This window comes from Vombatus ursinus, unplaced genomic scaffold (assembly GCF_900497805.2).
Source record: "Vombatus ursinus unplaced genomic scaffold, bare-nosed wombat genome assembly UNPS02009205.1, whole genome shotgun sequence".
Lineage (NCBI taxonomy): Eukaryota > Metazoa > Chordata > Mammalia > Diprotodontia > Vombatidae > Vombatus > Vombatus ursinus.
In genome coordinates, this window is record NW_020948983.1 from 4,991,569 (window position 1) to 5,006,657 (window position 15,089).

General features: G+C 33.5%; 1 protein-coding gene across 3 annotated transcripts in view; it reads right to left on the bottom strand.

Moving 5' to 3' along the window:
- Positions 1–15,089, bottom strand: part of ATRNL1 (attractin like 1) — a 1,209,934-nt gene that overhangs the window by 368,455 nt on the left and 826,390 nt on the right. The gene's annotated exons all lie outside the window — the stretch shown is intronic.

Sequence of the window (15,089 nt, forward strand, 5' to 3'; positions counted from 1 at the left end):
TTCTTTCTTTCTTTCTTTCTTTCTTTCTTTCTTTCTTTCTTTCTTTCTTTCTTTCTTTCTTTCTTTCTTTCTTTCTTTCTTTCTTTCTTTCTTTCTTTCTTTCTTTCTTCCTTTTCTTTCTCTTCTTTCCTTCCTTCCTTCCTTCCTTCCTTCTTTCCCTCCCTACCCCCCTTTTATTTACAGGAAATATAACAGTTCCTTAGAACCATATGGTTCCTTTCTCTCTTACCTTATGAGTTTAAATTAAACAAACTGTTCGGAATACTAACACAATAGTTCAGAGCCCACATGTAGGATATTTCCTAACAATTAGGCTGGGCTTCAGATCTCTGCTCTAATTTAAATTTTTGTTTTTCTAGATCATAATAAAAAGCATTTGTAGCTAGCATTTATGTAGTACTATGATGTTTACAAAGCACTTTACATATATTATTGCACTTAATCCTCTCAACAATACTGTGAAGTTGGTGTTATTTTTATCCCTATTTTATGGACAGGAAGGCAACACTCTGAGAGAGAGACTTACTTGTTCAGGGTCACACAGCTTATAAGTGTCTAAAGCAGATGTTGAACCCAGCCTTCATGACTCCAAGTCCAGAACTCTATCCACTGTGTCACCTAGCTAACTCTAAACCTCTTTATGATTTTGGCACACTGGAAATTTGGGGATTAAAAAATTAATAGAATGCATAACAGTATCTGCTAATGAATGGGAAGGCACTAGAAAAAGAATTTTGGGAGAAAGTAGTCATTTTCTTGAAGTTCCTATAATCTTTGAAGAAGTACAACTGGTAACTTCAGTCCAAGTCTTCCACTCCAAGATGAAGTAGTAGCTGAAGACACTCCTCTATCTCTTCCTTCTCTGCCTCAGTTCAGTCTTCCTTTCCCCCCCTCCTTTTCCCCATTATCCTTGTGACACTGATTTCTTGCAGCTTAGTTCTTAAGGTCCCCCTTTTCCCTCTCAATTTGTATCTCAAGACTATTTGTGTTTTTTTAAGAGATACAGAGGGAGGATCAATTCTTCCTTCTGGCTTAAAGATTAAGATAGTCCCAAATGACTCTCAGGAATGAGAGAGAATATTCATCTCTGATCTACAAATAAAGTGAGTGTATTAGTCAGTTCTCAAATCCCTATCATACTCAAATGACTTTTTATTTATTTATTTATTTATTCATTCATTCATTTATTTATGCATGCTTTGGATAGGATTTATAATTCGATTGGTATAGGGAACTCCTGACCTGGAATCTTCCTCCATGGATGAATATCAGAAACATTTGTAACTTAAACATCTCAAAAGTTTTCAAGGTATTGAGAGGTTAAATGATTTCCAATGTGTTGGATGCAGGATTTGATTGTCTTTCTGATTCCAAGAATTGTCCTCTATGCCAAAGGATGACCCAAAGAATGCCAAGAATGTAGCACCACTGAAACTCTCAGGAAGGCTTCTATCCTATCAATGGTTTCAAACTTTGTGCAGATAGCCCTCTATTTCCATCACCACCACCACTACCAACTGTTAATCGTCTACCACCAACACCGAAAGCAAGCCAGGCATCCTGAGGGAGGGATAGTCTAACTGGTGGCATGGGCTAGGTGGGTCAAATCACTATTACCACCTCACAATCATCACTTTCCCCAGATCCAGATGAAGACAGATCAGTATGCTGTGCCCAATAACCTTGGGAATAGTAATACACCTTACACTACCAGCCCAGTTCCCACAGCTATCATCCCAAGGAACTGTCCTTGTGAAGGTATGAACTGGTAACTGCCTTTGTAGGTGCTACAGACATAGCTAGTGAAAATCCCTCAATTTTTTTTTATTTCCACCAAAGTTTTTGGTGCCATCAAATCATCAGAAATAAGTACAGTTTTATCAATGGAAATGATACTAAAGAAGATGAAGCTTTGCTGCTATACTCTAAGAACCACTGGGCCTTTCGATTTGACTTGCAGCTGAAACCTTCAATAACATATATGGTTTCCTCTCTACTAGAATATAAGCTCCTTGAGAGCAGGAACTATATTTGCTTTTCTATTTGTAACCTCCAAACTTAGTACAGTGCTTTGTACACAGCAGATATTTAATAAACACTTATTCATTCATGCATAGATTAATTTTATCATTCTGCCTTTCATTGAATTGACTCAATGAAGTTAAATGCTGAGGTGACATGTCACAGAGCCCAGGACTTCAGCTGAAGAGATCATCTAACTTCTTCAGCTTCTCCTTTAACTAATTTAGTATTATTCATACTTAATAAGTAATATTAGCATTATTTGTGGCTTAATATGAATCAAAAATACTTTCCCTTTTTATTTAGTACACATTAAAAGTGTACTCTTTTATACATATTAAAGTTAAAATAGATATTTAATGTTCATCTAAACTAACCAACTTAAATGGTAGTACTACAATCATCTTTAAAAAGAACATTAGAATTTCATTTTTTATTGGTAGAATAAAATGAATAGTGGTCTAGGATCTTGGGAAAAATTATAAAAGTTTCATTATTTTATAAGTGACCAGTGGATCTTTTGTAGTGCATATTAATACTTTATTAAATGTTAGCTTAGGTCCTTGCTATGTTGCAAATTATACCTACATATTCATGATTGAGATTACTCTGATGTACAGATGATACTATCTTGGAAATTTACATTAGTTCTTTTAGTCAAAAAAAAAAGCAAAAACAAAACAAAACAAAACAAAACAAAAACAAACAAAACCTTTCCCAAGATGCCAACTTCAGCCTCCAGCCTCCTTGTGAAAGTCTGAGAAAATGAGCTTTTAAATGTGCCTTAAACTCAGAGTAGCTTTATGCATAGGAAAGTAGCTCATAATTTGTCAAAATTATATCCATTCCCTCCAGTTCTAGACTTCCTTCTTTTCCCTTCTTCTTCTTCTGTCTCCTTGCTGCTGCACAAGCTAGTCTGCATTATTGAACACCCTGAATACACTCCATATTTTTCTACCACCTCATCTTTTTTCAGTATGTCTCTTCCTGCCAGAATGCTCTCTGCTCTCATCTCCTTCTGTTAAAATCCTACTCATCCTTCAAGGCTCAAATGTTGTGACATTCCTCCTTCTACAGCTCCTGTTAACTGGAATTCATCCTTTTCTGATTTGTCCCATTTCTTCACAAAGGGTATACATTTCTTCTCTGAATCCTTGAACAAAGTATGTAACTGCAAAAAAGTGCTATGATTTTGTTGGTTTATGCAACTCTTGGTATGGGTAATTTTTACATTGATAGAGATCTCAATCTGTCTATAATAGATATGTGAGTCCTAGGGAATGAACTGGCGTGCAGAGACTTCTCTGATCTCCTGTTAAGGCCATTTTCTCTGGCTGGCCCCCATCCCTGGAAGTCTTTCTCAACTCCTCTTAATTTAAATGCCTTCTCTCTTTTAATTATTTCTCATTTATCCTGCATATACTTTGTTTTGTATATAGTTATTAGCATATTGTCTTCCTCATCAGATTGTTAGTTCCTTAAGGGCAGGCACTGTCTTTGATCTCATAGCAATATACAAGCTATATATACAACCTGGAAAGTTAAATAACACAACCACAAGTTTTTTTTTTTCTTTTAAGGAAGAAAGGAGGCCTTAATATTTTTTCTTTCTCTATCTTATCTGTAAAAGACCTTGCAATCCCTGAAATGTAAGAAGAACGACAAAGCATCTTCTGCCTTGATAAAAAAAATACACTAGTGCTTTAGATTTCATTTACCCAGTTTCTTGGACAAAATATCATCAAAGAGGAAAGGAGGTGATTATAGGGCACCACAGCAGAAAGTAGAGATGGCCATCCTGAGATATCTACACATAATCTATTAACTATATAAAGATCCTAGTGCATATAGCCAAAGATAAAATTAAAGCATTTTCCTAGGCACACATTAGGAGTGAATTTGCAGATGAGAATTTGTAAGTATGTTTCAGAGATTTATAATTGTCTCTTCGTCATGCATGACATGCCAGTTCCCATCTCCATGCCTTTACACTGGCATGTTTCTAATGTTCTACCTCCTCATCTCTGACTTAAAGAATCCTAATTCTTGAAGACACCTCAAATCGTTTCAAAGAAACTTGTGAAGAATATTATGAAATGATGCAGAGTGCAATGAGAACTGGGAGGATAGTCTAATACTATACATCAATATTATGAAAGCAAACAATTCTAAACAACTTAAGAACTATGTTCACCAGAATGAGCAGTCATGATCCCAGAGGATAAATAATGAAGAATACTGGGTACTTCATGGCAGAGAGGCAAGGGATTCAAGATGTTGAATAAGACAGATGTGTTTGGATATGACCATTATGGGAATTTGTTTTGTTTGATTATACTTTTTTGTTAAAACAGTTTTGGCAAGGGGAGGGAGAAAAATAAATACTTGATAATTAAAGAAATAAAATTCAACTTAAAAGACAACTCAAATGCCATCTTCTACATGAAGTCCTAGTCAAAAGTTTTGACTAAGAATGGTTTCCATTGAGAAATTGCACCTTTGCATCATGACAGCTTTCTTGATCTCGTCAACTGTCAGTTTTCTCCCAAACTACTTTATTTAACTACTTTGAATTTATTTGTATTCACTCATTTTATAGTTATCCTGCATATATTACATATGCACTTGTCTTTCGCACTAGAGTGTAAGCTCTTTGCAAGTAGGGATTATTTAATTCATCGTATTTACATTGCTAGCACCTGGGATGAGGCTTGGCACCTACTAGATACTGTATAAATACTGATTTATTGATTGACTGAAGTTAAACAGACAGGGTAAGTGTCTTGCCTAAGCTTATTGAGTGGCCTGGCCAACATTTTTCCACTCTTCCAAAATGCATATCAAAAGTAATGCATATAATACTCAATGTATATAGAGGCATAATCATATTTATTCATATATGTTGATTTGACAAACAGGCAAAAACATTACAGCAAAATGAAAATCATCTCCCAAGGCACACAAAGACATAGAAAAGACTGGAAGTTTTGTGATCACAAATTTTAAGGGTATTATCTGACTATGTTTTTAGTTATTTGAATTTTTTCCCATGTGATTTGATTTCCTGATTTGGTTTATTGTTTTAGTGTTTATAATTATTTTGTGCAATGATAAGTACAAATTATCATTAAGACTGAAGCTAATTCAAAAGCTTCTTTTATGGTTTCTAAAAATACTGCCTTCCAACTATAATGCTCACATTAGTTATGAAAGTCTTTCCCTCTTCCTTTATTAAGTTGGAAGAAGGCACATGTTCTTTATCTGTAGGTCATGGAAAACAACTAAAACTAAATAACAAATAAGATGAATAAAAGAAAAGACAGTACTCCCACAAAAAAACTTAACCAAAACTCTACTGTATTAAATATTAAGTAGAATTGCATTGTGACTAATTTTAACCTTATCGTTTTAAATCAAATAACACACAGTGGGCATGCCACATGTGTTTTCAAGAATACCCCTGACTTAGCACCTACTCTTATGTGCTGCTCCATAGGGCTCCAACTCTTAATTCCCCATGCATTGTGGAGGTAGGATGACTAATTCATTGTGTCAGATGAGAACTTAAATTTGGGCACAAGAAACCAGAAAATAGGCTACTCCTATTAGTGGTTATCACTTCCCTAGATCAAATGAGATAATATTTGTAAAATGTTTAGCACTGTGCCTGAGGCATAGTAGGTGCTAAATAAATGTTTGTTTATCCTTCCTCTGGGCTAGAAGTGAATTTGGAACACGTCTGGTAAATGTGCAAATCAGCATAGAACCTGAAGGATATCATCACTTCCACGAATGAATGACATTTTCTTCAACTGTGTTATGAGTTTACTATGCCATATTCCAGGTAATCTCAGGTTTATCAAAGAATCAAAAAATTTGCACGTAGGAAGAGACCTCAACAGCCTTCTAGTACAAGCCATATGACAAGAATATCTTGTCATCTTGTGAAGTCCTCTGAGTTTTGTAATACACAAGGTTGTCAGGGGTTGAGAGCACTTCAGAGAAGTACCTTTGTTAGTGAAGCAAATGTGAAGTAGTTTCATAGCCTCAGGGCAAGATCTGAAAGAGATGGCAGGAGAACTAGGACAGACCTTATTATTTCCAATTCAGGACATAGCATCCTTGTCCAGTAACCAGCCTTGTTGATGGACTCACAACTAGCAACTATGATGTAAAAAACACTAGTTACATGGGTCACATCCTGAAGAATCCAGACAATGCAATAATGAAATCATTCTCTAAACCATTAAGGTAGATGAGTGAGAACTGACTCTCAAGCCATGGGAGTCAGAAAATGGGCAAGTGAGAAGAAAACTTGTAATATAAGGTTAGGTGAAATTAAATAGCGCATCAGGGTAAAATAGCAAGCCACTGGAGCCAATGGTGAGAGCTAAGAATAGGTTAATGAAAAGAGGAGGCAGAAGAAAGTACCAGAAGAATTGTAGCCTAAGAGTGATCTGTGGGAATGGGCACCTTTAATATTCAGCATCTGCCCCACCGCATTGCCTGCTCAAAGAAGCCTGCTCATCGCAATACCTGATGGGGAGGTGGTATTTTACTCTTATCTGATACTGTCATCCTAATCCCCACCTTTATTTGGTAATAATTGAAGTTAGAAGGAGGGAGGGAACCAACTGTAATAGAGATCAAAATATATTATTATAGCGAGAAGATATTTCACATTTTCTTATAATAAAGGTGTTTGAAAAAATAGACTGCATGCTGAACTGTATTTCATTCAATTTGAACAAATAAATTTTAAAAATCATGGTGATAGTGGTTCTTTTTAAAAACATTATGAATATATAATGCTCACTCAATATGACCAATTTTCAACATATTTGCAATTTTTTGACTGTACTGATTGTGCTCCTATTCTGCTATCCATTTATCCAGCTTAACTTTTATTAGGTCTGTTTCTTCCGCAAATAATTCAGTAGGAAATAAGTATGTCAGTGTTGAAGAAAGAACAGACCATACTGGGACCTAATATTGTTGGACAGTGCAGGAATTTTCTAGTCATCTGGTTTGTAGTTCGTGTTGGATTCATTGAATTCTAATTTAAGCTAATGAATCTCTCAAATACAAAATGAGAAAAAGACAAAATAGAAAAATAACCAACTTTTCTTGGGAACTTTAACATACAAGGGGAAAAATAGCCTAATCCAGTGCTGCTACTGAACCCCAGTAGGTGCTTTTGGTTAGAGATTTGTATCAAGAATATGTCTTACAAAGCACAAGGGCAACAATTACTCATACTGATGCTGTGCTCACTGACGTAATATGGTAGGCACCTAATAAATTGAATGGAATGTCAATTTTGCCATCTAGATTGCACAGTGTACATATCACAGGACTCAGAGTAAAGGAGAACCAAGTTTGAATCCTGTCTCAAAACTAAATAACTATAGGACCCCCACCAAGTCACTTAAGCTCTGTTCTTCAGTTTTCTCATTTGTAAAATGGGAAAAATAATAGCACCTACCTCAAAAGATATCACTAAGTTAACATGTAAAATCTTTGCAAACCTTGAAGTTCTATATAAATGATAGCTATGATTATTGTTGTTGTTAATCTCATAAAGTATGAAAAATACATCAAAGTCAAGTAAATTGAAACTAAGAACACTAAGATTATTAACAATAATTATTAAAGGTTTACTTCTGCAACATCAATATACAGCTAGGTCTCTTTCATGGCAAATAATGAATCCCATGAAGTTGTGGCATTATTTGAATTCACATTACATATTTCCATTGACCTGAAATCAAATTACTGTTTTTTACATAATTATGTCAAATATTGTGAATTTGAACACATATGACCCCTTTGCAGATGTTATATTTGCCATAATGGGGACATAGCTGTAAGACATTAAAATTCCTTTGAAAATTTTGAGTAACCCACTCTCTGAGTTGTATAGAAGAAAAGAATCAGCTAGGTGGTACAGTGGATAGAGCTCCAGCCTTGGAGTCAGGAGGACCTGAGTTCAAATCTGACTTCAGACACTTGGTACTTACTAGCTATGTGACCCTGGGCAAGACACTTAACCCCAATTGCCTCACCAAAAAGAAAAAAAAGGAAAAGAAATGAATCATCACAGAAAATTGTACCTATATGCATCATTAGGATCAGTGCCATATCTGCTGACCTATAATCAGATGCTATGATATGTCCCATAGATAACTTAATTATTACTTGCAAGTTAGTAGCATAAAATACATATATATATATGTAATATATATATATATATATGTAATATATATATAAAATATAGTACATAAAATATATACTGGTGATATTTATATAGATATGTGTTAGTATTAACTAATCAATATTGTATTATCAATGACGTCCCATGCACAGACTTGTTGTGTACAATAACAAGGACATGCATGACTGTAAAATGAGGTGGATGGGTCAATAATGAGAATGAGAGGTTATAGTGAGCTTTCCTGCTCCTCCCAAGCTACATTGTGGCCTTGATATATTCAAGTAACCAGAGAGCGGTTCTCAGTGCATTGGGGAGATAGTCTATAGAAGATTTAGAAAAAAGTTATGAACAACAATTGCATGAGAGCAGTTGCGATATCATGGTGAAGGGGATATCTGTGCAAATGATGTCACAGATCCTTCTAGAGAGATGGATATGTAATTATGCACTAAATGCTCAATAGTGAGCGTGTAACCAATGAACTTTCATTCATAATTCAAGAGAAGAGTTTTGACTAGAAATATGTTTCCGTTAAGGAAGTTAGGTGACACAGCATGTAGAATGCCAGGCCTGAAGTCAGAAAGACTCATTTTCCTGAATTCAAATTTGGCCTCACACACTTACTAGCTGTGTGACCCTAAGCAAATCACTTAACCTTATTTGCCTCAATTCCTCATCTGTAAAATGAGCTGGAGAAGGAAATGGCAGACTCCATTATCTTTGCAAAGAAAAGCCCAAATGGGTTCATGAAGAGTTGAATATAACTGAAAAGATTGAACAATAACAATGCTTACATTCAGAAAGAGTACTCTTGCATGGCAGCTTTTCTTAAAAGGACCAACTCTCAGTTATTCTTAGCAAGGTTATTTTTGTGTATTTGACTCCCATCCTCATCCCCCACAATTTCTATTAATCTGCATCAATTTAAATAATATGCTTTTCTCCCTTCATACATCCCTAGTAATGAGTTGTAAATTGCATTGTATGTAGGACAATAAATTCTTCCCCCCAAAACCCCATTAAACATGAAGTAGTCAATGAGAGAAGTAAGCTCTCATAGTTTATTGTTTCTCATAATAATCTAGCAAAAGTACAAATTGGGTTTCATTTTGTCTAAAATTATTCATGCTTAATGGAACACTAATCAATACACCCAAACAATGATGTTCTTTACAGTTTCAAGTTGAAATATTTCTGCACTATAAATTAGGGTATCTTTTTTTTTTTTGCTACTACCAATACCAACTACTGAGTAATTACAAAAAATGGGCACTAACTATTCCTTCATCAAAATACATACACAAATCAATAAAAATTAAATGAATTTAAGTATACATTGTTGAGCAAAATCAGTTCCATATTTATTTTTCTTGACCAATTAAAGATGTGACCAGATCTTTACTTTAGCTCTTATTCGTCTATCACTATCATTAATAAATAGTAATGCGGGAAATTTTAAGAAAAAAAATCCTGTCTACTGCATACATAGTCAGATGTGATCACTTGTCCCCATTTTTAAAAATACTGTTTTTCTTTGATACAAATAAGGATTCAGTGCTATAAATTGATGGAATAGGTGCAGAAGTTTCTGTGGGTATGACAATGATGTAAAAAGTAAAAGAACTAAATAAAACTTAGGTTTTCTAATTACTAGGAACTAACTACCATACATCTCCAGTAAATAGACATGAGACCAACATAATTAATATCATATGGAAAAAACAGCCTATATATTGGATCATTAAGATATCTGTATTTGTACCAGCCCTGATCATGCAATATAACATTTTAAAATATTTTATTTCACAATTACATATGAAATATTTTAACATTATTTTTTCACATTTTGAGTTCAAATTCACTCTATCCTGCTGCTATGCTATCCCTTGACTTGGCAAGCAATATGATATCAATTATGCATGTGAAGCCAATCATAACACTCTTCAATATTAGCCATGTTGCAAAAGAAAACATATAAAAACAAACAAAAAAGAAAGTAAAAAAGTATGCTTCCGTCTGCACTCAGAATTCATCATTTCCCTCTGTAGAGGTGAATAGCATTGTTCATCACAAGTCCTTTGGAAATTGTCTTAGATAATTGTCTTGAAAAAAGTAGCAAAATTTTCCACAGTTGATCATCATTATAATATTACTGTTACTTAGTAGAATGTTCTCCTGGCTCTGCTCACTTCATTGCCTTAAGTTCATATAAGATGTTCTAGGTTTTTCTGAAATAATTCTGCTTGTTATTTCTTACAGTCTCAATTTCCAATTCTTTGCCACCACAAAAAAAGAGCGGCTATAAATACTTTTGTACAAATAGGTCTTTTCTCCTTTTCTTTGATCTCTTTGAGATACAGAAATGTTAGCAGTGGTATTGCTGGGTCAAAAGGAATGAATAATTTTATAGCCCTTTGGGCATAGTTCCAAATTGTTCTCCAGAATGGTTGGACTAGTCCACAATTCCATCAAGAGTTCATTAATGTCCCAATTTTTCCATATCCCTTACATTTGTCATTTTCCTTTTCTGTCATGTTATCCAATCTGAAAGGTGTGAGGTGGGATCTCAGAGTTGTTTTAATTTTCATTTCTCTAATCAGTAGTGATTTTTAAAGGTCAATAATGATAGCCTTAAATTTCTTCTTCTGAAACTGGCTATTTATATTCTTTGATCATTTATTAACTGGGAAATGGTTTGTATTTTTACAAATTTGGTTCAGTTCCCCATATATTTGAGAAATGAGGACTTTATCAGATAAATTTGCTAAAAGTATTTTTCCAGTGTCCTGTTTTCTTCTCATTTTGACTGCATTACTTTGTACAAAAATTTTTTAATTTCATACATTCAAAATTATCCATTATACTTCCCATGATCCTCTCAGTCTCTTGTTTGGTCATAAACTCTTCCTTTATCCACAGATCTGCTAGGTATATTTTTCCATGCTCCCCTAATTTACTTATGGTGTCATCCATTTTGACCTTTTCTTAGTATATTGTGTAAGATGTTAATTTATACCTAGTTTCTTTGAAACTGTTTTCAGTTTTCCCAGCAATTTTGGGCAAATGGTGAGTTCTTATATTCAAAAGCTTGGATCTTTGAGTTTATCAAACACTAGATTATTGTGGTCATTTACTATTATGAATTATGTAACTAATCTATTCCACTGATCCACCACTCTATTTCTTAGCCAGTGCCAGATTGTTTTTTATGACAATCACTGTGTAAGATAGATTAAAATCTCATATCTAGGCCATCTTCCTTCACAATTCTTTCATTGATTTCCTTGATAGTTTTGACCTTTTTTTTCCCCAGATGAAGTTTGTGGTTATTTTTTCTAGCACTATAAAATAATTTTTGGTAGTTTGATATGTATGGCACTGAATAAGGAATTAACTTAGGTTGAATGATCATTTTTACTATATTGGCTTGTTCTACCAATGACAAATTAATATTTCTTCAATTATTTAGATACCTATGTGTGTGAAAAGAGTTTTTGTAATTGTGTTCATATAATCACTGGGTTTTTCTTGGTAGGTAGATTTCCAAGTATTTGACATTATCACCCCAATTTTACGTGGAATTTTCCATTCTTTCTCTGGGTTGTATTAGTAGTATATAGAAATCATGATTTATATGAGTTGATTTTATATCCTGCAATTTTGCTAAAGTTGTTTATTGTTTTAACTAGTTTTTTAGTTAATTCTATAGGGTTCTCTAAAGCATAAAATCATATCATTTGCAAAATGATAGTTTTGTTTTCTTATTGCCTAGTTTTATTTCTTCCATTTCTTTATATTATTGCTACAGCTAGAATTTCTAGTAAAATACTGAATAATTATGGTGACTATGGACATCCTTGGTTTATCCCTAATCTTAGTGGGAAGGCTTCAAGTTTATCCCCATTATTGATAATGCTTGCTCTTAGTTTTTGATAAATACCTCTTATCATTTTGAGGAAAGTGCCATTTATTCTTATGTTCTCTGGTGTTTTTAATAGGAATTGGTGTTGTATTTTGTCAAAAGATTTTTCTGCATGTATTAAGATAACCCTATGATTTTTGTTGTTTTTGTTATCACTATGATTAATAATGCCTATAGTTTTCCTAATATCAAACAATGATATAAATCTGGCCTGGTCAAAATGTTTCATCTGTGTGTTATATTGCTGTAATCCCTTTGCTAGTATTTACAACAATTTTGCTGAAATATTCATTAAGGAAAATGTTCTATACTTTTCTTTCTCTGTTTTAGTGCTCTGTGGTTTAGGTATCAAAACCATATTTGTGTCATAAAAGGAATTTGGTAGGACTCCTTCTTTTATCTGTTTTTTTTTTCAAATACTTTATATAGCATGGAGATTAATTGTTCCTTAAATGTTTGTAAAATTCACTTGTAAATCCATCTGGTCCTAGGAATTTTTTTAAGGGAGTTCATTGATGGCTTGTTCAATTTTATTTTCCAAGAGAAGATTATTAAAGTATTCTATTTACTCTTTTGTTAACCTGTGATGTTTATATTCATGTAAATATTTATCCATTTAACTTAGATTGTCAGTTTTACTGGCATATAATTGGGTAAAATGACCCCTAATAATTGCTTTAATTTCATCTCCATTGTTGATGCATTCGCCCTTTTCATTTTTGATACTCATAATTTGGTTTTCTTCTTCCTTTTCAAAAATGAAAATAACCAAAGGTTTATCTATCCCATCCCCATGAAACCAGCTCTTAGTTTTATTTATAAGTTCATTATTTTTGACGTTCAATTTTATTGAACCTCTCCTTTTATTTTCAGGATTTCCATTTTAGTGTTTGATTGATTGGGGATTCTTAATTTGTTCATTTCTAGTTTTATTTTTAGTTTTATGTTTGATTTATTGATCTTCTCTTTCTCTCTTTTATTGTTATAAGTGCTGAAAGATATAAAATTTACCCAAAGTACTGCTTTGGTTGTATCCCACAACTTCTGGTATGTTGTCTCATTGCTGTCCTTATATTTAGTGAAATTATTGATTGTTTCTATGGTTCGCTTTTTGTCCCACTTATTCTTTATGATTAGATTATTTAGTTTTCGACCAATTTTACTCTATGCTTCCATGACCCTTCATAGAATGTAATTTTTATTGAATTATGGTCTGAATGGGGTACATTTAATATTTCTGGTTTTCTCCATTTGAATGTGAGGTTTTAATTTCATTGTGAAGGTACCATGTACAGCTGAGAAAAATACTCATTTCTATTACCATTAAATTTTCTCTAGAGGTCTATCATATTTAATTCATCTAAGATTCTATTTAGCTCCTTAACTTTTTTCTTCTTATTTAGTGGTTAGATTTATCTAGCTCTGGGAGGGGAAAGTTGAGGTTCCCCACTAGTATACTTTCACTGTCTATTTCCTCTTATAATTCATTTTGCTTTTCTTTTAAGAATTTGGATGCTATACTATTTGGTACATTTATGTTTAGCATTGATATGAATTCACTTTTATGGTGCCTTTTAGTAAGATGTAGTTTCCCTGCTTATCCCTTTTAATTAGGTATATTTTTTCCTTTTGCTTTTTCTGAGATCATGATTGCCACACCTGCTCTTTTTAATCCAGTTGATGCATAATAGATTCTGCCCTAGCCCCTTATTTTAAAACTGTGTATCTCTTTGATTCAAATGTTTCCTGTAAAGAACATTTTGTTTGAGTCTGGTTTCTAATCCATTCTGCTATCCAATTCCATTTGATGAGTGAGTTCATAACATTCACATTCCTAGTCATGATTCCTAACTGTCCATTTTCCCCCATCCAATTTTCTTCTGTTTATCCTTCTCTTTCTTTTTTTGTCTTGTCCCTTCTCTCAAATCTGTTCTGTCTATGACCACTGCCTTCCTTTATCTACTTTCCCTTATATCATCCCATGCTTTCTCTTATCCCCTTTCCCTCCTACTTCCCTGTTGGGTAAGATAGGTTTCTATACTTAATTGAATGTGCATGTGTATGTGTGTGTATATGTATATATCTATATCTATATCTATACATATATACACACATATACATATATACACATATAAATACATACATATATACACCCACTCAATTAGGTATAGAAATGTATACACATCTATACATATATGCACATATACATATATAACATACACATTCACATTACACACACGTACATACATTTCCCTCCTCTTTTAAGCAATTTAGATGAGTGAGGTCAAAGCATTGCCTTCCCTCACACATACCAATTTCCATTATAAAAAACTATTCCTTATGTACTTCTTTTATGAGATAATTTTCCCCATTCTTCCTCTTCCTTCCTTCTCCTAGGACAACCTTCTTCCTTACCCAACCATTTTTTATACCTTTCCAACAAAATAAACTTAGTCCCATGCCATTTGTCTAAGCAGAATCCTTATAACAGCCCTAATAATGATAAAGTTTTTAAGAGTTACATGAATCATCTTTCCACACATCAATATAAAGATCTTATTGAGTCCTTTATAATTTCTCTTTTACATTATCTTTTTATGCTTCTTTGAATCTTGTATTTGAAAGTCACTTTTTCTGTTTGGTTCTGGACTTTTCATCAGGAATGCTTGAAAGTCCTCTATTTCATTAAGTTCCATTTTTCGTTTGAAGGATTATACTAAGTTTTGCTGGGTAAATTGTTGTTGATTGCAATCCTAGTTCTTTCTCCTTCAAGAATATCATACGTGATCCTTTTGTGATCCTGACTTGGCTTCACAGTATTTGAATTGTTTCTTTCTGGCTGCTAGCAATATTTTCTCCTTAACCAGGGAGCTCTGAAATGTGGCTATAATATTATTGGGAGTTTTCATTTTGAGGACTTCTTCAGATAAT